At 31.3% G+C, this 26,126-nt stretch overlaps 1 protein-coding gene across 4 annotated transcripts in view; it reads right to left on the bottom strand.

Annotated features, from left to right (window-relative positions):
• LOC126840652 (uncharacterized) overlaps positions 1 to 26,126 on the bottom strand; it is a 140,985-nt gene that overhangs the window by 7,257 nt on the left and 107,602 nt on the right. The window contains exon 1 of one of the 4 annotated variants that reach the window (XM_050576529.1): positions 660 to 664. The exons of the other annotated variants lie outside the window; for them this stretch is intronic. The gene's annotated coding sequence lies outside the window, so the exon portion shown is untranslated. Of the gene's footprint in view, positions 1 to 659; positions 665 to 26,126 lie in introns of those variants that run through there. 4 annotated transcript variants of the gene reach the window in all.

Below are 26,126 nucleotides of genomic sequence, written 5' to 3'. Positions count from 1 at the left end.
ATATGTGTTTGTTATTTTATATGTTTTGTGGTGGATAATAAAATATTTATTGAATGGATCACATTTAACTTTTACTGTGAATTAGTTGAAATTGAGCCAGAAATTTATATATACTTACAAAAAGGCCGAAGATATACACAGAAATTAACACAAGACTCGTGTTTGATTTCATCGTAAATAAGTACCTAAAACAATAAAATTCCCCATAACAATAATTACAAATATTTTTGTCATCGGCAGACATATAACTATTAGTATAATATAATAAAATATAAAAGTGTTAAAGGTAATAAACAATTTTTGCGGAATTCTAAGCTATAAACAAATCTAATACAATTTTAAAAATCATAAATATGAAAAATCATTCTAATGGCACATCATTTTGTGCATTTAACGTGGAAACCTATTAAGACAAATTTTCTTTTTCTTTGATACTGTCAAATGTACGAGTCGACTCGCACCATGTTATTGTCGAACCTTCCATTATTAATTTTAAATAGTAAATAGTGCATCTTATCTTAGCATAATTGAAAAAAATATATATATTACAGAAATAAGGTCGTTACGCATCTTACTAAATAATAATATTATAAAAACTTCGTGGCAAAGTCTGTGTAGAAAATTTGGTCATACGAAAAATAATTTGAAATGTTAATTACTTTTTTGACGTCTGTTAGATTAAACGAATAGAACTAAAAAATACACAGTTAATGCTCGGGTTGCCTTTTTATATCAGTTTTGAAACTTTCCTCACGTCACATTTTCTGAAATCGCGTGTTAAAAGTCTTTTTGTAATTAATATTGTTCACATACAAAAAAATATATTATGACTTACACTCATATTACACCCGTTAAGCTGCGATCCGCCCAGTGCAAATAACTTTTACGTTAAAATATAGGTTATAGATTAAAATTGAAAAAAAAAATTACTTGGAATCGATTATTTTGCAGTACGCATAAAAAAATATATATACAGGGTAATTCTTTTATCATGAACCAGTCATATATCTCACTGGGTTTAATTTATAATTGAATTTTTTTTTTTATAATGTGTTTATACAATGTGATCTCAATTTGTCACAATTTTGTTGTTTTTACTCCCTTCCCATCTTAGTTTTTTTTTATAGCAACTTTTGAAACTTAAATGGTAATACATACACTTCATTAGCTTTTTAAATTGAGAATACTTAAAATGTTGATTGGTAGATAACCAGTTTTGGGTAACTATTTTTGAAGTTATTGAAGTTTCAAGTTTTGGGCAGGAGGAAAGGTGGATGCGTAGTATTATTTTTATCTGCGCGCATTTCCTAACCGCACTTCCCCTCCCATCCTAACTTTTAAACTCTTATTATACTAATTGTACATCCGACATTTAGCGCAGAATATCTACTCAATTTAAAATTTATTCGAAAATAAAATAACTGAAACACTAAGAATAATATAATAATACAATTTATAATTGTACTGCATTTTCTAAAAACAATAATTAAATTGAAAACGAAATAAACTAGGTTGTTATAAATTTAATAGTTATTAAAATTAAACATTATTTTTCATGATAACTTTCAAAATTAGCTCTGAATTTTTTTGTGAAACGCAAATAATAAAATACGTGCCTGACATTTGAAATTGCCTAACGCAGTACTCTATTCTTCCTATAGCTTTTTCCACTTTTTCTCTAATTTAACTATCAAACATAGATTTTTTGATAAAAAAACCTATATTATGACCATAGAAATTGTGAGGAGCCAACTTAAAACGATCACCCCTATTCCTCCTCCCCTCAGTTTCCCTTGGTTTCGACCTTTCCCGTAAAAGCATCTCCTCCTTTTTTAGACTAAGAATGGACACTACATACTCCCTACTCATGCTTTTAAAATGGATCTTAATTCGGTTCCTTACTGGCATCTGCATGAGAAAGAAGCTATATCAGTTAGTTTAGGTTAAATTAGGGTTTTCTTGCTTTTTACTAGATTGACCTTCCCTCTACTCAAAAAGCATCTCCCTCTTACATTTCCTAACCTTCCAGGGTCTCTCTAGCCCTAACCACACACTTATTCTTAATTCTCGCCTCGTTCTTATAGTTAACGCCACTTTATAATTCCTTTTTAACGTTGGCTGCACTATATAGTTTTTGTAATTTGTTCATTATTTATTCTGAACACTTAACAATAAGTTTTACCAGCTCTTATATTTTTACAGTTTTAAATATCTTTAGTTAATACGATATATTTTGCCTTATTGTAAAGAACTTTGGTAACTAAGGTTCATTGTACAAGTAATATGTATGTAATAAATAAATACAAAAATAATTAATACACTTGAACATACACAGACAGCATATGTACGTATACGCACAACACTCAACAGTTTGCTTGTTTACTTTTAACCAAGTTTCTTTATTTGATGCAATACTAAAGACTACGGTAAAATTCATAGTTAGTGTTATTTTTGCAATAAAATAATTTCTTAAGTATCTAATTTCTTATAGTCTAATATTATTAACGATCTTTGTAAAATTTGAAATGATATTTCTTTGGTTTTGGACCATAATAATATAATAATGGTGTAAATGTAAAAACACCAAACTAAATTTGGAGACTAATTATTTGGCTATTTCTCAAAAAATTATAGTATGCCGTAGTTTTAAATTGTTTTGTTTCAACTGCGTTTTTCTCGACTTAAAGATGATAATAACTTTTGGTCTTTATAGCTAAAATAACACATCATTGAAGAATACTTATTTAAATTATTTTCGTTATAACTTTTATATAGTTTTTTAAGCCATTGTCTTAAAGTTCTTCTTTTCGGATTTGATTTTAAGCCACCTTAAATAATATATAGTTTGCTTTGTTAAAAAATGAAAAGTTACAATAAATCACAATAAATCACAATCCGGCAATATTTTCAACCTAACATCCTAGGACTTGTCACCTAGAAGTGTTTTATTTGCCTTCTGTTGCCTTTTTGTTTAATCATAAGATAATTATACATTTTAATTGAACATTGAAAGCGACCGATGCGTACTGCAGACATTGACACATAAGAACAGAAGATAATTTAAAAAAATAATAATATTACAATAGTCATAAAGTCATAGAAACTTAGTAGTTTACAATAAAAATATGTATTTTAAATTAAAAGTGTACTATTTATGTATAAATTATGCAGTTAAACCATAGAATAAATGAAATTTAATATGTATTTATATTAAATTATAAATTAATTATTTATTTATTTATTATAATTTATGTATTATAAATTATTTATTTATGAAATCATTTATTCTGTGGTGTAACCACTGTTGTCAAATTGGCCTATAAAGAATATAATTTATCTAAAATAAGTACAGTTAGAATGCATTTATATCGGTATTTTTATACAAATTTCATTTCCCTTAAAATGTAGTATAAAAAAACTTAATGGTGACAAAATTAAAATTGGTATCAAACCTTAAATTGACGCCCTTTTTTAAGTGGGTTTAATTCCCAATGTTAAAAGTGACTGTACTTTACAATTTACAATAAACAATTTTTGACAGATGCATGGCTACATGAGTACAGCTTGCGTCATCTAGTTGCCTTTACGTGCATATTCTGGAGTTAAACACAGGTAGATGCCGTAGCACTTTCCGGTGTAACCCAAGTCACGGACTTGGCCATAGAATACACCCATCGACCGGATTGAAGATATAGGTTTGCCTTGTCGGTTATCTTATACCTTGTATAACCTTGTCAGTTACCGTTATACCTAAGGCAAAAACATAGAACACCGTAAAATATTTTAAAAGAGGAAATGAAAAATAATTCATAAACAATTTAAAAAGGGGTTTTTCAGTTTAATTGTAATATGTAAATCTAGTCAGGGACCACGTGCCGGTGGTTTTTTTAATTTGGTAAATTATAAATTGTAATTATTAGCATTGTTTAACAGCAGCCGTTAACGAATTTGTTTGTGAGATGTTTTTTTATGAATTCAATAACAAAGTGCAGTGTTTACTCATTTAGCCAAATTCGAATTGCCACTTTATCTGGCATTCCGCTACCTGTTATTGTTTTATTTGAATAATTTAATTAGATTAGTAATTAAAATGTTAAAATAACGAAGTAGAATTCTATGTAAATAATATAACAACTGTGCGCCGACCACTCCGGTTAAACGTTTTTTTTTTTTTTGAAACAAATTTTAATTAAAACTATCTACATATGGAATATTATGAACATTGTTATACGAGAGTGTATTTTTTTTTTCTCGAGAGCATTAGGTATCTGGTAAGTGCTTTGATTCCATATTAAGCATGGGAATCAACACAAGTGGTGTAAACACACATAAATTAGCGTAAGCTTGGTCGGTATACTAACTTTCTAGCAGCAGACTCGGGTTTCGAACTTTAAACGGGTTCACGGATAAAGATTAACATTTCGGACTAAGATTGTTAACTATAAGCACTAAATACTTGATCATTATTAGCCGTTAGGGTGTGTTGTGGAAAATTAAGGCAATCCGTCTCCCGATATCAGCTAAAAATGATTGACTCGATTAACTGCCGCCTTTCACTTGGCGGGTATTGCCTTGCCGATCAAATTCGACTTACTCAACATCTTAATCTAACGTTGCTCGACATTAAAAACAGATTAATGCACTCAACGATCGGTCGGTTTTTTCGTACACATGATACACACTGAATGCTATTAGACCGAACGGCATATGTGTGAAGCTTAATAGTTTAACTTAGTGTTATACAAATAAAAAGTTCTGAAACAGTGTCTGGATTTTTTTTTCTACCGCACTCGCTTTAATATGCACATAAGGAGTTTTTAACAGAAACTGTTACAGCCGGTAGCACGGAGTACGTTAGAATTATATTTACAACTGTTCCAAACGAGTCAGCCGAACATCTAACGTCACTCTAATGAAATCGCGAAGACGGTAAAGTTAATGATATGTTTAAATCTTTAGAATTAGGTAATTAATACGAGTTGGTATTGTTAATAATATAATTTTAGTTGTCTGAAAATTTGCATATTTTTTTTGAAAATAATTTGCACATTCAGCAAGATATCGGTAAACTAGTAAAATTAGCCCTATTAAACTTCCCCTAGGAGACGTTAGCCACTTATATTGATGAAGAGCTGTAGACGATGATGATTCGAGGGAAGCGAAAACTGTTTTATGAAGTCATAAGATATGACTTGATATGTAAACAAATCCAAGAATATTATAACAATGTGTTAATTTGTATAATAAATGTATGCGTTTAATGTAAACGAATATATTTTGTTTATAATTCTGATATATTTAACATATTATGGGTTAAAATGGTTAAATTGTGGGTCAGTTAAATTTCGGTAGAGTAACCTTGGAAAATTGATTGAATTTTCGTTTTATATTTGGTATTTAAATAAACTAATATAACGTATTTCTTGATATCGATAATGTTCAGTCAACATTGTAATAATATAATTGTATCAACAAGATGAACCAAAAAATAGTTCAAATAATAAAGTTAACACTATATTATGGTATGCATCAATCGAATGTATACTTGGTAGATTTGTATTTTCTTATTAGTATGTTATCAAGTACATATTTAAGTGTACGTGTAACCGTTTAAATTTCGACTTATTTTATACGAAAAATATTTTTGTATAATTCTAAACAGAAATTATAACGAATTTCAACGGTTTGTTTGTACACTTAAAATATTGTTTCGTACGTACGTACAGTGTACATATTTTGTTTGTTTATTTAACTGTATACATTGTGTACACTGACTTAGGCTCGGCTATGTACAGAGTGATCAATTTAATGTAAGACACACATTTTCTTGGAAAATAAATGCGATTTTTTCATTTTTTTTCTTTGAAAACATTTTTATTCATGATACTTCAAAATATTATGAAACTGCTAAATATTTACTGTTTTCAGTGTTTTCCCAGAAATCTATCCACTTTTGAAACTTATATAAGTTACTACTGAAGTATATATGCAACAAACTTTTTAAATTAAGAATAGTTAGCTAAAAATTTTGATTTGTCAATAACCAATTTTTCGATCATTCCTTTTATTTAGGACGAGATGAAGGGTCGAGTGTAGTATATATATATATATAAATATATAGCTAAGTGAAAATTATATTTTCAACCAGGCAGCCAGCTGTGAACCCAAAATTTGTCCAATAAACCGTATAAGCCCCATTTAGTAGGGAATAAATGGACGTTAAACGCGAAAACGCTATACCTGTCTTATGGGTGATGTTCATAGGTTTTCTTCAATATATCTTTTAAAAATTGATGAAAAATTATAAAACAAGCGCAAATGGAAAAAAGAAAAATATTGTGTAATCAATAACTTCTTAGGTATTGAAAACAAAGTTACTTGAACCATTTAAATGAAAATTATAGTAGTGTATGACTATTACACTTTAGACTGCGCGCTTCTTTCAATTTCAGACATTCAAAAGAGTAAATTATCTAAATGAATATTTTGTATTATAATAATGTAGTATTTTATTAGATATACAGGTATATTATAATGTGTATTAAGTAATATTATGATTAAAAGTAAATGTCCTGGGAAATTTAAAGCTTCGGTGTACCGTTTAATACAAATAATGTTGTTAATACATTTTGTATGTAAATTGCCTCTGCGACCTCAGTGCCGGCCGCCAGGTTGTATGTCTGTATACGGTTTAAAAATTAAACCTATTATATTATGTTATGCTGAAACGACATTATAGAAATGTTGCTTTAGATCTTTTCTTTTCACGTGCTCATCACATAGCATCCCATACACTTTAATTCTGTTGGGGGTAATTTTTAATAATATGTTTTCTTGGAACGTGTATGTTATCAATTATTTAAGAATGATGCGAATGCCAGACACCGCAGGATACACTTTCAAAAATAATTTTATCAAATAGGGTAAAACAAATATTGTAAATATTAAATAAAGTGTTTAGAAAAAAAACTGTTCATTTTAAACAGTTATGCCGTCTGTAAATGTTAGTAAAATGCGCGTTTATAACGCGTCGAGTCTCTAGAAAGTGATATATAATAACATTACATTGTTCATTTTGAGTTTTCGTAGAAATCTAATATAACAGAGAAGTATTATACGAAGTCGTATTATCAAGAAAGCTCAAGACACCATCATAATAGAAAGTACAGGTAGACGGCTGTATACATATTCAAATGAAAATAAAAAGCCATACCTGTGCGTTATAAACTTTAATAAGTCACGTGTGAAAATAATGCGATATGAGACAATGTGGTTTAACAATATTCTAAAAGAATGACGTATAACATGTATAATAACCATTAAACATGCATAAGATGGGATCATTGATAAAAATGTAGGCATTGATTGTGTTGGTTGGCATACACTTCAGGTGTTTGGAGAATTTCGATAATATTGTATTTATATATTAATATGATAACATAAAATCTAGTGGAATTTGTCGCAGACAGTGCGAAAGTATATTGTGTAGTTTCGTTGTATCGAAAGAACTAATTTATTTAGTTTTGGTTCTAAAATATAATAATTATTATTATATACCTATACCTATTACCAAATCTATAGCGCGCCGATAAACCATAAGGTATTTTTAACGTTATCTAAATCCACAGACACAATAGTATAAAAAAGAGTAAATATTTGTGTTAAGTATTTTCTTCTTAATGTAGCGTATGAGAAATAAGAATATAATATAATGGAAATCTGGCGCCAAATTTATTTTGTCTGCGAAACTGTGTCGAGAAGACCCTTTTTTCCATCGTACGCCGACAGGAAACTGTACAATGTTCTCTCGTGCTATATTGACTAACATATCTATAAAATTAACTTGCAACGTGAACAGATAAAACGGCAGCTGCGGCTAACGGGAAAGTTAAAAAGTTCGATTTTGTCGTACCGGATGTGTGCATTCTTAAAAAATAGAAGAGGTAATGGAACGACATTGAAGACCAAAGGTTCTGTTGAAAGAATCAAATACAATAGTTCACGAATGACATCACGGATGCTTGATTTCTGTTCTTTTATTTCCACTTTTTCAATGGCAACGGGCAAAACGATCAAATGGAAGTCTTTATAGTATTATTATAGGCGAGTCTCAAGCACAAATGGTCATTGATAATATAAATATGATTTCCTCTCACTATAATGTAGCGCTTGTTCATAAAAGAAGTACTCTCGTTGTGATATTTTTTGCACTCAATTCTTTTTTTTTCCTATTTTATTTGGTTTGAAATTGGTATACTTTTTTCCTAAAAATGGAAAAAATCCTGCATATTAGGGATATGCAAATATTTTACTGAATTAATATCGAAATTTTATCTTGCCGTCAAAGTGTCACAATTTATGGTTTTTTATTTTTAGGCAAAATTTCAAATAGCTTTTGGAGAGAAAGTTTTTTTCAAAAGTACATTTTTGAGGGCTAAAAGCTGAAAAATGTCACCTTGAATGTAGAAAATGTCAAAAAAAAATGGAAATAAACAAAATTGAATGTTTCGATTTTTATTGAACCCGAATTTAGTCACCTCCTCATCTCTTCACAAATAGGGATAGTGATTTTTTTTTAATTGCGTTTATGCGCAGTAGGATTTAAGAGCTAAAAATTGGATTAATAGTAGTTGTGAAATTGTCACATTATTTTGTTAAATTGACGATTTTTGAAGTGTCTAAAAAATGTATTTTTTATATTTTTATTAAACATTGATATTAGGTAGGTGTTTTTATTGCATTATACTCGTAGCAATTACTAGAGTTTGTCAAGTATACAAAAAAACGTGGCAAGTACAATATGTAGACGCGGTCATTCGACAGAAAATCGTCCGAGCTTCAAATCATGACTTGTTAAGGGTTTCGCAACGTGTATATGTATATTGTTTAAGTCTGAAATACTATGTGAAACTTTCTTTAGCCGCGGCTGGATCCGTCTCCGTGAAGCTATAAAGCAGTGGAATAAAAACAGAACGCCCGTCATCGGTGGTGCGTTTATAATGAAAATTCCGGAGATGAAATATATGATGATAATACAATTTAATAAAACGATTTCGACGGAACCGGACTATGTGTTTGGCGCTCTGGGGTTAGTTACTAAAATAATATATATAATTTTGTGTGCATTCGTGTGTGGGTCGGCCACAGCAAGTCATGAAGGGTTTAATAAGAAGCTTAAAGGCACGGCTGCTCTCTCGCCTCGTCCCTAAATTAAGACACACTATTTATATATCATAAAGGATCGGAGCCGGGCGAACAGAGATCTTGGCAGCCGAGGATTTCCATCACGGGAACCTTTATGTGCACGTTTCTGAGAAGTATTAGTTGTGAGTCTTGGTTTCGTTTATCATTGCAAAATAACCGACGGGATTTAATATATCGTAAAAGCACTGCGATAGCTTTCGGCAATTGAACTGCGTATCAACAGGAGATAAAAAATGGGAAATTATATGCGACCACACTCGAAACGGACAAAGTTCATTTTTATAAGTTAACGTAACTATTTTTAACGTACTATCGGTATAAAATGTACAGCTTTATGTATTCATTTGTATGTTTGGTCACATATTATGTTTAAAAACAAAATCACATTATGTTCTATTTATAATGGTAAATTATATTGGGTTCTTTCTATTTTTTTTTAGGCTTAAGTATCTTGGTAAAAAAATATAAACTGATTTAATGGAGTTAGTACGCCTATTCATTCGAAATATAATGTATTGTTATCAGAGTTGGGCATTATTTAGTTAATTATTTAAATCATTTTTTTCATTCCAATACCCGTCGAATAATATTTTTATTCAAATAAATTATTTATTATTCGTTATTCGAATAAAAAATTCCCAAATCTGATTGTTATGCATATAAATTATTAAGAATCAACCGTTTGCAGAAATTTCACTCCTAAGCGTTTTATTTCTTATAAACTGAGTATTACTCGTATAATAATAATATACAACGGCGGCGTCACTCGATAATTGAGAGTTTAAATAATATTCAATATTGTATGTATATGATTTCTATAAAAAAATGTTCGAGCGTTAGGTAACATTCTGTATAGTGGATTTCTATACATAATACATATACCAAACGTACGAATATATTATAATAAACTGTTTATTTAGTAGAACGATGCATGTGTACATAACCAATAGCAATTTTTGTAAATGTGTTCAACTTAAGTTCTGTATGGTTCGTAAGAAGGTATTTAAAAAAAAAAAAAAGGGTAAACAATTTTTTTTTTTTTTTAATTTCAAAATATGTACTTTTTTTTATAAAAATTGAATTATGAGGTTTAAACCAAATATAAAATATGAGTTTATTGTTATAATCCGAGCAGACTTATGTTAATACAACTTAAAATGCATTGAATCGCTTCGTCCGGATACTGGAGGATCGCCGTGGGCGGGAAAGAAGGAAATCAATTTCGTTTGTAGGACTGGCAGCATGTCAACAAATCGAATGTAAAACGGTAAGAGGAAATATAAAGCCATTGGATTTTAAGTACAGCGGAAATCTTTTTTCACTAAGCAAATAGGCTTTAGAGCTTTCAGCCGCTTGTTGAAATTCACTAGGAACTACATAAGAGCCGCACACGCTTGGGAGGAAAATGAAAGTTATTAAGCCAACAACATTCATTGTATGGCCTAAAAACGTGGAATGAAAATAAAAAAAAGATCTGATGGCAATCATGAGTCGCATGACGTTATTGCTATTTGTTTGGGAAAAAGTAAAAACATTTCTTAAGTAACTGAAGATTTTATTTTTTTTTAAATAACCATTATGAAAAAAAATCTTTCATCGTGAAAAGCTTTTACATAAAAATAGAAGAAGAAAAAATGCCCTTTCACAATGTACACAATGTGCGTGGAAAATAAAATATTACTAAAATGTTTTCCAAGTATAACATGACATTATTCAGCAGAGGACAGTGTATTATTTACACTTTGAGGAATGAGTTTAGCATGCTACCAAATTGTGAAATAAATAGTGATCTTGTCAGTTATTAATTGTGGGATACCATTATCATGACGTGATTTTAAAACGATATTTAACACAGAATATCTGATGAATTGGGTAAATGTTATAAACGAGCGCTTGTGATGTGTGGGGTGTATAAAGAAATAGCGACGGCGGACGGTTAAAGGTTTACGGAAACGGAGCATTGGTCTGGCCGTCCATATTTTTACATGGAACAAAATGAACGATAAGAATGCCCAGTTATATATTACACATACTAATTCAGACGATGCGTTGATGTCTTTTTAATATTTATTATATAAAATTTGATAACGTGAATTGATAACTATAATTTTTTATATAGAAAATCTCGACATTTCTATTGGCAATTTCTACTCATCTACGTTTTTATTATGCAGGTTAAGTTGTACAACTAGAAGACTGTCAATATATAATATATACACATTATTATAATACACCTCACCGAATGAAAACATATGTGTATTATAGAAGACAATATTGGATACCCAAAAAATGCTTGTGGTTGCATACACTTTGTGACCTGCCAAGCAATAGGCAAAGTACCGGGACATAATTTATATAATTTTGCATCCCTTGCACGTCCGGGTATAAAAAAAATTGTTTCCGGTTATTTTTTTTTCTTTAAACGTCTGGCGCAGAGATAAAAAACTGTCGAAAGTGTAAACTCGGGTTTCGCCGAAATTAACTCCGACCGGTTATGTTAAACAAGCGAGAAGTTTTTATTAGAAATAAGAGGAGGTGCAGAAAATATGAAGCCCGAGTGTCAGTTTTGCTCTGAACCCTTGTACATGTACTTGTAATTATTTCTAAAAACTATGTTTGTATAATTAATTAATAAAAATTAAAACCATCAAAGCGGTTAAAAATTAGTTAGGTATGGGAACAACAAATATCCGGACATTGTTATAGCTTTTTTTTAATTTTTAATAAAATGCTGTTTACTATATAATGTATAGCGCACCGGTGTACACAATACATGTGATCACAAATCGGATTGTATAAACAATTGTTTTTAAATTAAAATTCATCCTTCAAAGTCAATATCCGGAATGAAAACAAGTTTTTGTCGAGTCTCGGTAGTGGCAATATAGATATCTAATATTTTATCGGTATCGCTGATGAGGGTTGAAAAACCCATAATGTACTATTAAAGTCTAATGTACGATTGGTCAAGAGGGTGGCTGGAGGAAGCCCAGTTTGTTTTTTTTTTGCAACCCCTATCAGAATGATTCAATATAAATCATATTTAATAATCGATAAAACGTTTTTTTTCAAACTTGAGCTTTCCTATATATTATATGCTTGATCATTCGAACATATGCTTTTTAAAACTCTTACAACAAATACAATATTAAGTGTAAATGAAAACAATCAATTTCGACTATTTTTTTTTCTGGAAGGAAAAATTCAAAAATATCTCTATTATTCTAAACGGGTAACTTATACCGAAGTTCAACGGTCTGTTGTCGACAAAATTTTAGAAAACGGATAACGAGCTTACAATTAGACATAATAGTAAAAATCTATGTTTATACTTTACATTCACTCTGTTGCATTTATCTTCCTACAGCTCAATTTTTTTTAATTTCCTTACATATAAGATCGTTATACTATAGTTAAATTCGTTTTAAATGTTATAGTTTATTCGTAATATACAATATGATGTCAAATATATTATTTCCAACCGTAAACTGGTACCATATACTAGATTAGTAAAAATTCTGGATTAAATACAACATAGACTGTGTAATGTAGACCTTATTTCAAAACAAAAAGATAATAACCAATAAGATATCGCATAATAAAAAAAAATACTTTCATCGTTCATCATTTTTTTATGTTTATCCCTTTTTAGAAATAATATAATAAAGGGTTCGAGATTTATCCGAAAACATTAAACGGGATTTGCGACGTTAACGCCACACCCGTTTACGTGTAATCTGTTCGATAATCGTACACGATTTACTTTTAGAACGGTTTTCTATGGAAGAGGGTTGCTCGAGTCTCTTCTCAACGATAAAATGTCCGGTTCATTTATTCCCAAAACAATCCCAGGGATAATTGACTGTTTATTTGGAAATGATGTCTGATCCCATCAGACAACAGAGCGCCGAGTATGGTAAAAATTGAAACAAAGCAAGATAAACGACGGGCAACCGTACACCGAAACGTATTGTCGCGTAACAAAGACCAATATAAACTATAAAGCCGATTAGTTAAGCGGAAATTCACAAAAGGATTTGATTGACTTTGCGAAGTTGGTCGGGTATGTGTATTTTGTGTAACTTCAAAACAATAATATAAGCCATCACCACATATTATAGTCGAATAATAATATCTGCAGAGCTATTGAAAGCGTACCAGTATAATAATAGTTTACTTGTACGGTTATGTGTATGATATGACAAATCGCTCTGCATTTCATCTTTTGTAATAGAAATTTTTGTTTTTTTAATAACTTTAACAATAAGTATTGATATGATTTTCACTATGTTGTATATACTTTAGTATTATATAATCTAACTATATCTACTAGTATTTTAGGAAATTGTTTCCTTTCCGAGTACACCCTAATTACCAAAGAAATTCAATTTATTCGACTTACAAGTATAAGTAGAACCCATATCTTCTGGCCTGTGATATTCGCTTGGAAAACGTTTTTTTTTGTACAGTTCCATAATTTAATAACAACAAAAGTGTATAAAATCTCAGGTATTTTAGATGAAATCAATAAATCATCACAAATGATTACAAGTCTATAGTTTTACCACTGCTATCTTTACAACCATAATTTTTCTTCATTATTTAAACTTTCTCTCATTCGACGTAAAACTTCCAGGTCAAACAGTTTGTTTGGTACACACGTGATACAAGTTTCAGAAGGTTTGTCAGTGATATACTAGCTATTGTGTTTTGCTCGTGTAGTTGTAGATTATTGTCAAATTATTTTGTCTTAGCCAGAGATAATATTTTATTCACAATGTGTTTCGAAGTCCCATTTTGAGTTTTCCAAAACCATTTTCGAGAAAGTATTAACTCGTCGTTTGTTGTTAGTTTTTTATATCGTTACGAAGTACCTTGCCTGACCATTAAAATTACTAAATTTTTTAGAAGAAAACATTTAAAGTATGATGTATTATAATTTTTTGTTTCTTATTTTATCATTATAAAAATGCTGTAATTTAGTTTATAAGTTGACTGATAGGTTGGCTTAAACTAATACGATTCTTCGAGTAAATTAATTTTGGTAAATGTATGAACTTATGACTAATTTTACGAGAAGAATTAATAATTTGTATTATTTATCGTTATTATCAAGTTAATCAGAAACAGTAAATATCATTTTTAGAGGCGACCGGATCAAAAAAAAAAATTAAAATGGATACAATTCTCAACGTTATTTCAATCTATGCGCTATAAACACCTATGCATATTTATATTACATCAGCTATACATATGAAACTAATTAAGTATAAGTTTCTACTATTATCTATTAATGAATACTTACCAAAGATATGGTGGTTTTCCACTGATCTGGTTTGATCGAATTACAGATAATGTATTCAGACTAAGAGGGTAGTATATATGAGATGAAAGGCACAGTAAAGTCATCGACGATGTCGGAAAGTTGGTAAAATAAGTAATAACTTTTTCAAGTTAATCTAAAACTTCTTGCCGAGTGTCGATAATCGAAATTAATTTCTATATACGACCATTTTCCGAGTTTAGGCTTGTTATTCACCCTCTTATTTTTCCGCTAACTATTAACCTCTTCCCCTATAAACGAGTTAGAAACAAAATATGATAGGAAAACGCTGCGCTGACCGCATAGTTCATATCTCAACTGGCTCCCTTGGTCTCTTTGTAATAGTCACTATAGTAATTTATTGTGCTGGTATCATAACATCTGCTTGCTTTTAAAAATGTAATTTTTTATTTGAATTTCACCCTCTTTAGAGGAGTAAAAATTACTACTTCTGCATGAATCAAAATTGAATGTTTAAAACCATATAGGTAAGAAGAAACTTTACAAAATTCTACCACACCCGGATTTTAGAAAACATTGTTAAATAATGATATTACGGTTTTCTGTTGAAATATTAACTAGAATGGAAACGAATTTAAAGTAGTTTTCTACGTCCCGAATTTATAAGCGGCTCAGACACTAAAGGTCTAAAATATATATTTATAACGGGCTTTAAAATGAGCATGTTGTAACCGTAAAACCCGTGAGTTTTATTTAAACAATGGTATTAAAAAAAAAACTGAAATACACTAACTTGGTTTTTTATTTTCAGGAAAAATTCTATCAGTTCTCTTAAAATTAAAACTTTCATTTGATTTTTGTAGAGAATAAAATAATACAAAATATATATTTATTTGTCAAAACAACGTGGTCAGATTATGCGCTGATTAAATGTACATGATAATAATTGTTAATTTTAACCACAGATGGTTAATGGTGTTCAATAAGAGAAATATGGTATACGGTAATATCATCAATTGTAATAATGTAATGCATTCATTACATTATTTTCAAATTGAAATTATTGTCACAAGTATAGTGTGGAAAAAATATACCAAATGAAAAATGACATCCCACGAAAATGTTTTATGCTCAAGTGCTTTTAGTTTAAGTATATGTATATATATGCCGAGAATCGAGAGACTACTACAATATGTGCCACTTGTGTATAATATATTTATTAGATTTACTGTATTTGTTGGCTAATGCATGCAAATATTAAAATACAAATATATGTATAGTGTCTATTTTTTCTAATATTTTCAATCTATACCTACTACACATTTTGTACAATAAGTAAATAAGACGACATAATGCAATATTTCGTTTAGCGTTATCTTTTTCAGAAAGGTTCAACGATAAAAACCGACTAAAAGTGTTATTTTATAGGTTAATGCTTTACTGACAACAAAACGGGTACTTATAGGAGTGAGTTGGCGAAAAATTGAGATATTAAATTAAATCTGTCTAACAAGTAATTGTATAATTGAAGTATTCACGCTTAAAGTTAAAGTACCTTAATTTGAATTTCGCCACTACAATATACACATCCTAATTGAACTTTAGCTTAATACTAACTATTAATAACTGTTATTAATATTAAAATTTTGAATTTTTATTTGAATATTATTTTAAACAGAATAATGGGTGTAAACCTTTTTTATATCAGTAAAGTTAGATTAAATTAGATGGGCCTAAACAAATGGAGAGTTCATTATAGAAAACATTTAATGTTTTTTGCAAGAAAAAAAAACATGAATTATTCAAATACATAGAAGTGTATTCAATTACAGAAAACACTGAATGGATTTTACAAGAAAAAATGTATTATTCGAATAAGCTAACTAACGACGGTATTTTTATACGTTTATTACGCTATCGATTGGTGTGTTTGTTAGTACAGTAAATTCCTTAGAAATTTATATAATAATAATCGTTTTTTTCTCTCTCTCGATTCACTTAAATACATATTTGATATATTTTCGGTGTTCATTGTTTCACTGATATATTTTATTATTCAAGCGAGTACAGCAATTACGGTTGACAAATAACGAATAAAATATATATACATAATTTATAAATATATTACGTATACTTTGTTTATTAAATTGATATTATCTCTCCAGGCTTTGGTGGTTTTTTATGGTATCGATTTTCGGCAGCGTGTACCACCGGTCGTTATATTATTGTGTACTTTTGGTGAAAATAGCGACACTTGTACGTTGCAAAAGTCTTTCTCTCTCTCTCACACACACACAATGTCTTTCTCGCTCACTAATGGGACCAACCCGGTAATTAATATAAACGATTGTCGGTCGGCAACCCGTGGAGGAAGGGGGAACGACAGTAGGGGAGGTTGTTCACGCACTAACGATAATGGTGTAAACACTCCAGGGGCCTCTGGTGATATGACGTTTTCCAGTCCCACCCCCCATGGCCGTCGGTGTCGTGCGGTAAATGTCTCTAATATTGTATTATTATTATTGTTATTATATCAGACGTAGGCATATATACATGTATATGCAAGGAAAACTGATTATTTAATTGACTTTCGGTGTACTTATGATGATTAAAATCTGTCCGGCGGAATGTGCGTATCTGCAGGATTTTATGAATGGCAAAGGGGGCGCGTCGGTGCGTGTCGAATGCAGCACAAGAAACGTTCGGTGCAATTCAGAATGGCTTTCGATATAATATTAAAACAAAATCTCACTTTTTGAAAATTAAAATAATATATGCGTGTACCTATTCGTAAAATCACTTCTGTCAGTACTCCTGTTGGTCGTGTTTCAGCAATGTTTGACTCATAGTTTATTTGTAAACTTATATATGTATATTAATAATTTAAAACGTCATATTCGTAGCTTATAGAGTAATAGTAACTACATGTGAACATAATTCTTGCATAAGCCATTAACGGTCGGAAATAATACAATATTACTATACCGATATCGATAACAGCTATAATTAGTGGTTTCTGAAATTCAGCAAAACCGTCTCTCGTCCGGTCCGTCTGCCCCACGTGAGCAGTACAATAATAATTCACCGGTTTGGTCGATTTTAATAGTAATATAAATATTTTTAATACCGTCATCGCGTGACGTCGTTCTGGTTTATTTGTTGTACTTTTTTTTCGTAAAAAAAAAAAAAAAAGATGATTTGTGTACTCGCGGTTTGCATAAATCTTGTCCCCGCGCAGTAAATTAAATTAGCAACAGCGCGCGCCCTATATTTTGTCAAAAACAACAGCGTTAGCCGAATACAACGGCCGCAGCGCGTCCTTTACCTTCCGGTAATGTATTTGTTTTTAGGTTTTCGTAGAGAGGGATTTTTTTCGTTTCAAAGGCAAGATTTTGTTTTGTTTCGGTTTTTGCGGTCCCACCGTGAAGGGGTTAAAGTCACTGAACTCAATGTATGGTACGCGTATCGCCCATAGTCGGCTGCTTATGAAAACTCCCCCTGGTAGAAAGCTGCCATTTTGTGTGCACAGTTATTGATTTTTCTGCGATTTGTCAAATATATGACGGATTTATCATCATGTTATCTTCACCTAACCTAACATTTTAATACGTATCATGGAAAAGTGACGACGTAGCATTTTTACTTTCTATGAAATTGGCACACAAAATGGCTGCCTCCCAGGTGGAGACATTTTTCAATCTGAATACGCGTTCCACATACCGAGTTAGATGGGTTAAAGGGATTGCGTATGATAAATACAACAATAACGTATTCTGAAACCGCGGGCAAGACCGAGTTTAAAAATAAAAACCACTCTTAATTTTACGCGTCTTTGAATTTCATTTACGGGCACTTAAGGGTATTTATGTGCAATATGGGTGGAGAGGTAGCCGGCGGGCAGGGGACGACCGTCCGTCAACCGCAGAGTCGGCCGAACAAAAGACAGTAATTCTTCACCATAACCGGGTCCGGGTCTCCACCGTGGTTCCTTCGCCCTCGTCGTCAACCCCCCGCCCCTTTGCGTAACGATTAAGTTATTATAATCGTCCGGGGGAGGGTTTTCGCGAGCGCGACCAAAGTTTCCCAGTAAAAAGCACTCGAAATATTTTCACCGTGTTCATTGTTTTTACCCGGAGAGCTCGCCGTTCGGTTATTAAAAGCCACACGACCGTCTAGTCTCTCGTGTGGTAAGTACGCCAAAAGCGTTCACAGTTCGAGTTTTGACTTTATAGCGCACAAACCGCCTACGCCGCACGTTTAGAATAATTATGGTTATCATTATTTTAGGCGAAACGCGCAAAACCAGGGCCAGATCTGCCTACAAGCAAAATAAGCATTGCTCGAAAAAATTCGGCCAATTAAACACCGGCTGATATTCAAAAATATATTTTTTGACGGATTTTTATAATAAATATAAATGTATGTACCTATAATATAATCATTTCTTTGACTAGTTACATTTTTTTTTTAATTTGACATGAGTCATGATAATTTTTTGTAATAAATATTATTTATTTATATTCATAAATAAAACTATGCAACATAATATTTTTAACTTGTAGTAATTATTGTAGTTCACATCCTTCACCCAAACACTGGAAAAAGTCTCCAACACAAGAATCATAATATATTTCATTGGTGTTATATTTATTTGGTAACCAATAATTAGACACATCTGAATTATTTGCTTACGGCCCCGGAGTACTTTACCCGGCTCTGCGCACAACGACTAGGAACGTTCTACAAACAGTAAACACTACACAATGTTATAAGACCCGCAAATATAAAATATATTCACGTTAATATTATAGTTTTTTTCATCAATGGTAAGTAGATAAGTACAATATAATTATCAAGTAGAAAATGTTTAATTTATACATTGTACGGACATTTTTTTAAAAAAAATTTGTCCACATATTTATGGAATAAAACACATGTGTTTCCATTTGAATAAACGAAGTCCATACTTCTTTTACGTATAAGGGATGAAGGTAAAATGTTTCTAAGTATTGAAAATATAGTAAAATATGTACCCACAAGAATAGAAAAAAAGAACATTTTCAAAATAATAATATTTTCCGAGAAAATGAGCATCTTACATCAGATGGATCACTCTGTATATTGTATAATTCTATCGGCTCAATATTTTTAGGCGTGTAAGGGCCGCTTAAAATTTATACGGATATAAAGATTATTATTATCTTTATGATATTGTGATAATGATTATACAAATGATTACAATGTATTTATTATGAGCCGCGACAAAGAATTCTACCCCAAGCCCGGATTTGACACATATTCGACGTGAGTACTAGCAATGACTTACACGGTTTGTTATTACATAAATTTTAATCGCCTCGACAATATTATTAACAGATACATAAATATTTTTTTTTGTGTAAAAAAATGAACAACTATAAAATCATTCTTTGTTGTAATAATGATAATAAAATGGACATTACACAAAGGGTATTCGTCGGCAATTCGTACCCTATTTTACTTTTCTACTTTAAATATCGACATTTTTTGTGATATTAAAATAAAGCTACAACATGTTTTATTTTAAACTATAAAGATATATGAATTTTAACGTATAACCTATTAAAAAATGAAGTAATAATAAAAAAAAAACCAAAACCTTTTCTGCCCCGCATCGAAACTAAAAGAACGTTTTTTTTTTTTTAAGTGTACTTTTGTTTAAAATATAAATAAAAAATGGAAATTGTATGATAATCCAACAATAATTACATTAGAGATAATAATAATAATATTATACTTACACCGCGTTAAAAAAAAATAAAATTATTCAAGTGAACCGAGCTGCTATCCGAGATATACTAATTAGCATAATATCACTTTAAGTCGATCTGTGTGTGTGTGTGTGTATGAGCTTAAGTATTAGCCCGGAGAGCATTTGCGCAAATATGGGTATTATTTAAGGCCAATTCGCGGGCACCGACTTAATAATGTTAAGCGGCCAAAGGGGACGACGAGGGGGTGGGATCTTAAGTACGTAGACGGATCGGCGGTTTGGCGAGAGGGAGAGTTCTCGCGTGTGCCGCTCGTGATTTGTCATCGCTTCAATAATTCCGCCTTATTTATGTTTAAGACTACGAAGACGAGAGAGTTTATTCAAAGTTTCCGTGTATTTCCATCTTAACCAGCATTCGCCCACCGCGTTGTTAATGGCACAATCGTCGTCGTTCTTGCACACACACACATTCGGCAGGGACCACTTAACCGAACCGTGGGTCGTACTTATACTTATATTTGTCGAAGACTTGTTATGAGGATAGGCAGTGAGAGTTGTTATGGAGATGAACGTGGAGGGAATGAGAGGAAGTGGAAAACCGAAGAAAAGATAGCTGGGGTGATTGAACGAGATGTAGACGACGGAGCTCTATGGGGACGTAGGACTAGGGTGGCCGACCCCGTGTATTTGGGAGTGTAAGGCGAAGATGAAGAAGATGCTTGTTGAAGACGCCGAGAACCGGAGAGCGATTTTGTGAATGTGACAATGCGAATTAGTTGTTGCGATGGCCTAGCACTAGGTAAAGTTATCAATAGGTAAAGGATAAGGTGTTAAGTACAATAACTTTAATATTATTATTTTTGCCATCGGTTTCGCGTTCTCGTTCTATTGGAAATGTCCACAGCGAAAACTTCTCAGCCCAACTAATTATTATTTGTCTTGGACGTGCGAGCGGCGCATATTGAGTATTGCTCGTCGCACAGGAACTCGCCGCTAGACCTCTCTCTATACATTATTCTTATAATAATAATTTGTTTTACGAAAGGCGAACGTTTTACATTCAAAGCGCGATAAATCATTTGAATACGGCCAACTTTTCGACGACAATTGATTTTCGTTCAACGGCCGACGACCGTTGAAACTTTTACAACGTTTACAACCGATTTCGTTTGCAAAATGAATTGCTGTACAGAACGCCTAAGGAATTTGTAATTATTTTCTTAAAAAACATAATCCAACCGTACAAAGGTTAAACGTAACTGTTTTGTTAATACTACATTTTGTAAATCGTTATTCCGTGGAAAATATTATATTTTTGATGTAGACACTATTACTCAAACGCCCACGCTCATTATGCACAATATAATATTTTGGTTTCGACGACGGCTAAGAAATGAACTACACTACATTCATATTTAATATTCTATTCGAGTCTCAGTTGCAATAAAAACTACAGGCGTTTCGAACAAATACAACCCGCACTTGTATATTTACAAACAACTTTTTTAACCGCATTTTTATCGATAATAATATTCCAAATAGAATAGAATATTATAACAACATCACTATTGTTTACTAACGAAATTAATATATTATAAGTTTAGGAACACTGAAATTCCGCATATGGTGACTATCCAGCCGTTTATTAACGATGAAAATTGACACTGGAAATATTTATTATTATAAAAGATCTCATACCTAAATTATTACACTGAACACTGAACAATTTTGGTTCTCAGTTATTTGAACGACATTTCGTGTGTTTTTACTCAAATTTCATTTGTGTATTGAACATAATTAACAATTTTTTATAAGACAATTCGCAAGTAAGTGTGGCTGCTTTAACTCACTATGTGTCATATTTCTACCCACAAATAACTAATAAGTTTCAAAAATCGTCAATATTGTTGCATCCAACACGGTAAAGAAAAGTTATTTCCAACCACTAATGAAACGAGAGCAACCCTCACCGCACCGAGGAAAATAAAATAAATTGAAAAGTTTCTTCACGCCAAATAATATCTGAGCACGAATCAACAGGCGCCTACCTATAATAACGGTTTTGCAACTTTCTTATTTTGTGTTTATACAGAACTCAGAACTCAGTAATTCTGAGTGTGAACACAATAAATGTGACTATTGTATTAGTAATTTAATTACTAGTACTAAAAGTATAACACGTCAACAACAGCAGTTTATAAGAACAACAAATCATGAAACAATTATTTTTTTTAAATCCAAGTAGAATAGATAATTTTAAACAAAGTAAGTAGAGGATGGTAAATGCTAACTACAAGAAGTGAAAGAATGGCATCCCTAGGTATCCCCCCCCTTTATTTTGACCACTGTTCAATCATATGGTTAGATTTTTAAGACTGCGATTAATGTACCCTAAAACCGATGTAGATATTTAAAAAAAGCTATGAAATTGTTAATAAATAAAATACAAAATTATAAATAATATCTTGTTTCCACATTGCTTGCGTTAAAAAATCAATTTCTTAAAGTTTTTGTTTAAATAAATAACTGTGTTTTTATTTAAATACTTTATAAAATAATAATTATATTATGTTTTAAAAATATAACACAACACAATATATAACACATTAATATGTATTATGTGTTATGCGTTATTTGTTACTAAAATAGCGAGCAAATGTTTTTTGCACAAGGTTGTGCATAACAAAGGATTTTGAGCGAAACTAACGCGACAGTCGACGTTTAATTTCAATGTGCAATTGTTGCTGGTTTTTTTTTTAGAGTTATTTATCGGCGTTATCTTTCTTATACGGTACGCAATGCAGATCGTTCAACGTATATACAATAATAATAATAATACCCCCGGAACGATGCGCTTTATCACAATTTCTGAACCGGCCGATTCACCCGGAAAATATTATCTTTTTCCGTACAATGCTCCCTATATATTGTGCTTGGTCGTAAGTACACAAAACACAAACGCGCCACTGTGTTGATGTCTCGGGATCTTGGATCGTCTCCAAGCACATAACAAATAATTTTGATATTGGTCCAATGTATAGACGGGCGGAGATTTTCGTTTTTCCCATCACACGACCCCCTCCCCGCTCTCCAAATTTCGTCTCCCCCCCCCCATCCGTGCCTTTTGGACAACTATTGCGGCCATAAATCAGATACGGTGCCGTTTTGAAAGCCACTTAAATCCTTCCGTTAGCCTTTTACGACGATATAATAGTATCCGGAGGTTCGTATGTATATTCTCTTTATAAAATTCAATGGATTTATTTTTTTCGTTGTTCCCTTTTTATGTCTCCGTCCATCGTTGTCGGTGGCATTTTGTTGTTTTATTCCAAAGTCTTGTTTTTGCCGAGAAGGGTATATACAGAGAGATAGACTCGGCGGTATATAAAGTAATAATATATCCTAGGGATTAGCTGTAGAGCAGCGCGGTGTGCAGTTTCCAGATAAAATTTTTCAGATTCCCAGAGGTTTTATACGGTCACTGTGCAAATCGTTATTGTTTTTAAGAATGTAACAAAGAGCCAACACAGCGAAGGCGGTCACAGTAAAAAAAAAAAAAATTTTTTTAAAATTATTAAACCCTTTATAATATGATTTTATTAATATGAAAAATATTTTGTTCTCGTGACCAATCATTTGTAACGACGAGTAAAATATATTATATTAAATTAATAATTTTCAATGTATACATATTTTAGTTACTATATCGTTTTTATTTAAAAAATATGGTAAATACAAATAAATTTGTTACGTTTACCGATTATTTTATCTTGGAAACACAATAATTTAAACTATAAAATGTATAAAATATTTATTAAAATGTTAATGTTTTTATTAAATGTATAAAAAGCGGTTTAAAATTCTGACAACAATCTTCTTATTTTTATTATCAAACGCAAATTGTAATTCATAAAAAACTATGGTTTTTAGTCGAGTGTGGATATTAATTATATTATGACACGATATTAATATAATTAAGAGGTCACAATTCCGAATGTACATGGCCTATGAATAAATACAATAAAAAAATTCCATGGCTTTATTGTATACTGAAGAGTAAAATAGAAAACGTATACATTCTATTTGCAGCATTTTCTTAGGAATCTATTGAAATAGTGCTTTCGTGATGGCATAACGAGTCCCTGGAAACATAATATTAGATTTCCATTTTATGTACATATTATATTTTCTAAGAAAATGCTGTTATGGCTACAATATATTTTGTTTGAACTGCAGACAAAAGTTTGTCAGGAATATGCTCAGAAATTTCGCTAATTGGTTTCGCAAATACCGTATAAATAATAATTTTCAGTAAAACAAATATTGTTTTAACGTATTCCGAATGGCTGCAGTAGATATTACAATAAGCTCCGATAATACAAAAGCAGAATTAAAAAAACAATTGTATGTATTTATTCCTTTCGAAATACATTGTTTAACGAATAATTTGAAAGGTACGTACGTCGTTTGTTTATGTTTTTTTTTTTTGTGCGGTATAGCAAACTGTCACCATCATAAAACAATATATCATAACAGCATAAGCAAACTTTTTTTATCTGCACACCATCACTGACTGCCGAAAACAAACATAAATATATAGGTACAATATTATTTTCCCGTCAATACCAGTAAATGTAATTAAATCTCAAAATCCACGAACGACCGATTTTCGATAACAGGAGTTGAACCCTATTATTATAGGTACGTGTGGGGTGTAACGGGTATAGACGAATGTGCCACAAATTAAATAAAACCAGATAGGTAACGCACTTCATAGTAAAACAATAGATTTTCAAATAACGGTTTTTGTTTGGTTTAAACTTTATGCAGTAGGGCTAAAAATGTTGTACACGATATTTACAATAACAACGTATACTGATAAGAATTACTGATAACCACTATCTTATAACCAGGTCTGGTAACTCGCTACACGGAAGAGCGTAGTCGTTTTTCTTTTCAATATGGCGGCCACGGGCGTAAATTGATCAGCCGACACGTTCATTTTGTTGTTCGAGTGTTTTTCACCACGCCGTTGGCCGCCATTTTGGAAATAAAAGGCCTACGCTTTCAGTACGTGTAGGGAGTTGACCTGGTTATATGATCGTGCTGATAACAAGTAGTTGATTATCGATGGTTGATGATGATGACATTACATAATATGTTTAATACAATTTCTTTGTCCCACAGATATATATAATAAACTAGATTGCTAGTGTACATGCCACCATTGGAGATAATTTAAGTTACCATTTGCCGCCATCTTCGTGGGAATTAGAGCCTTATCCCATGAAAATATGTTTATAACAATTTTTAAGTTAAGTTGATAACATAGGATCACAGATATAATGTATATATTATTTTATACACACATATTAAATCTCATAAAAATAGCCGACGTTGACTTCAATTCTTAGCACTAGCAATTTAGTTTATTATATATATATATATATCTGTGCTTTGACCACACTGTATAACGGAAGGATTGTTTTTCATTTTTTAGTTATACGCTGACCTAATATTATTAAAGAATTAAGTCAGTTAACATTTTTCGATTTTTTCAGAGTACACCATTCGGTTTTATTTTATCTATGGTTATACGGTCAGCGGCCACAATTAATAATGTCTGATATGTCAAAATTATTATTACAAATATTCCAATCTGCTGATATCAAACGGCTGGTGCCGTTTTGGAATCCGTTGGAGTTTACAATATACTTGTATCGTATATAACGGTAAATCCAATATAGTTTATGTATATACATATAAGGGATTATGCGTTATCGCTGCTATACGATTCGAGCGAATAGGGCCTGTGCTCCGGCGGGGTTTGTGGATATCATGAATTCTCCATTCGGGTCGAGTGCAAATATCAGTATATATAATAAT

Source organism: Adelges cooleyi, unplaced genomic scaffold, assembly GCF_023614345.1.
Source record: "Adelges cooleyi isolate 19-005CV unplaced genomic scaffold, UGA_ACOO_1.1 ACOO_flye_CR_arks_rails_tigmint_CR_PRNA_376, whole genome shotgun sequence".
NCBI lineage: Eukaryota > Metazoa > Arthropoda > Insecta > Hemiptera > Adelgidae > Adelges > Adelges cooleyi.
Note: the sequence above shows the minus strand (reverse complement) of the source record. Positions and strands in the feature narration are given on the sequence as shown.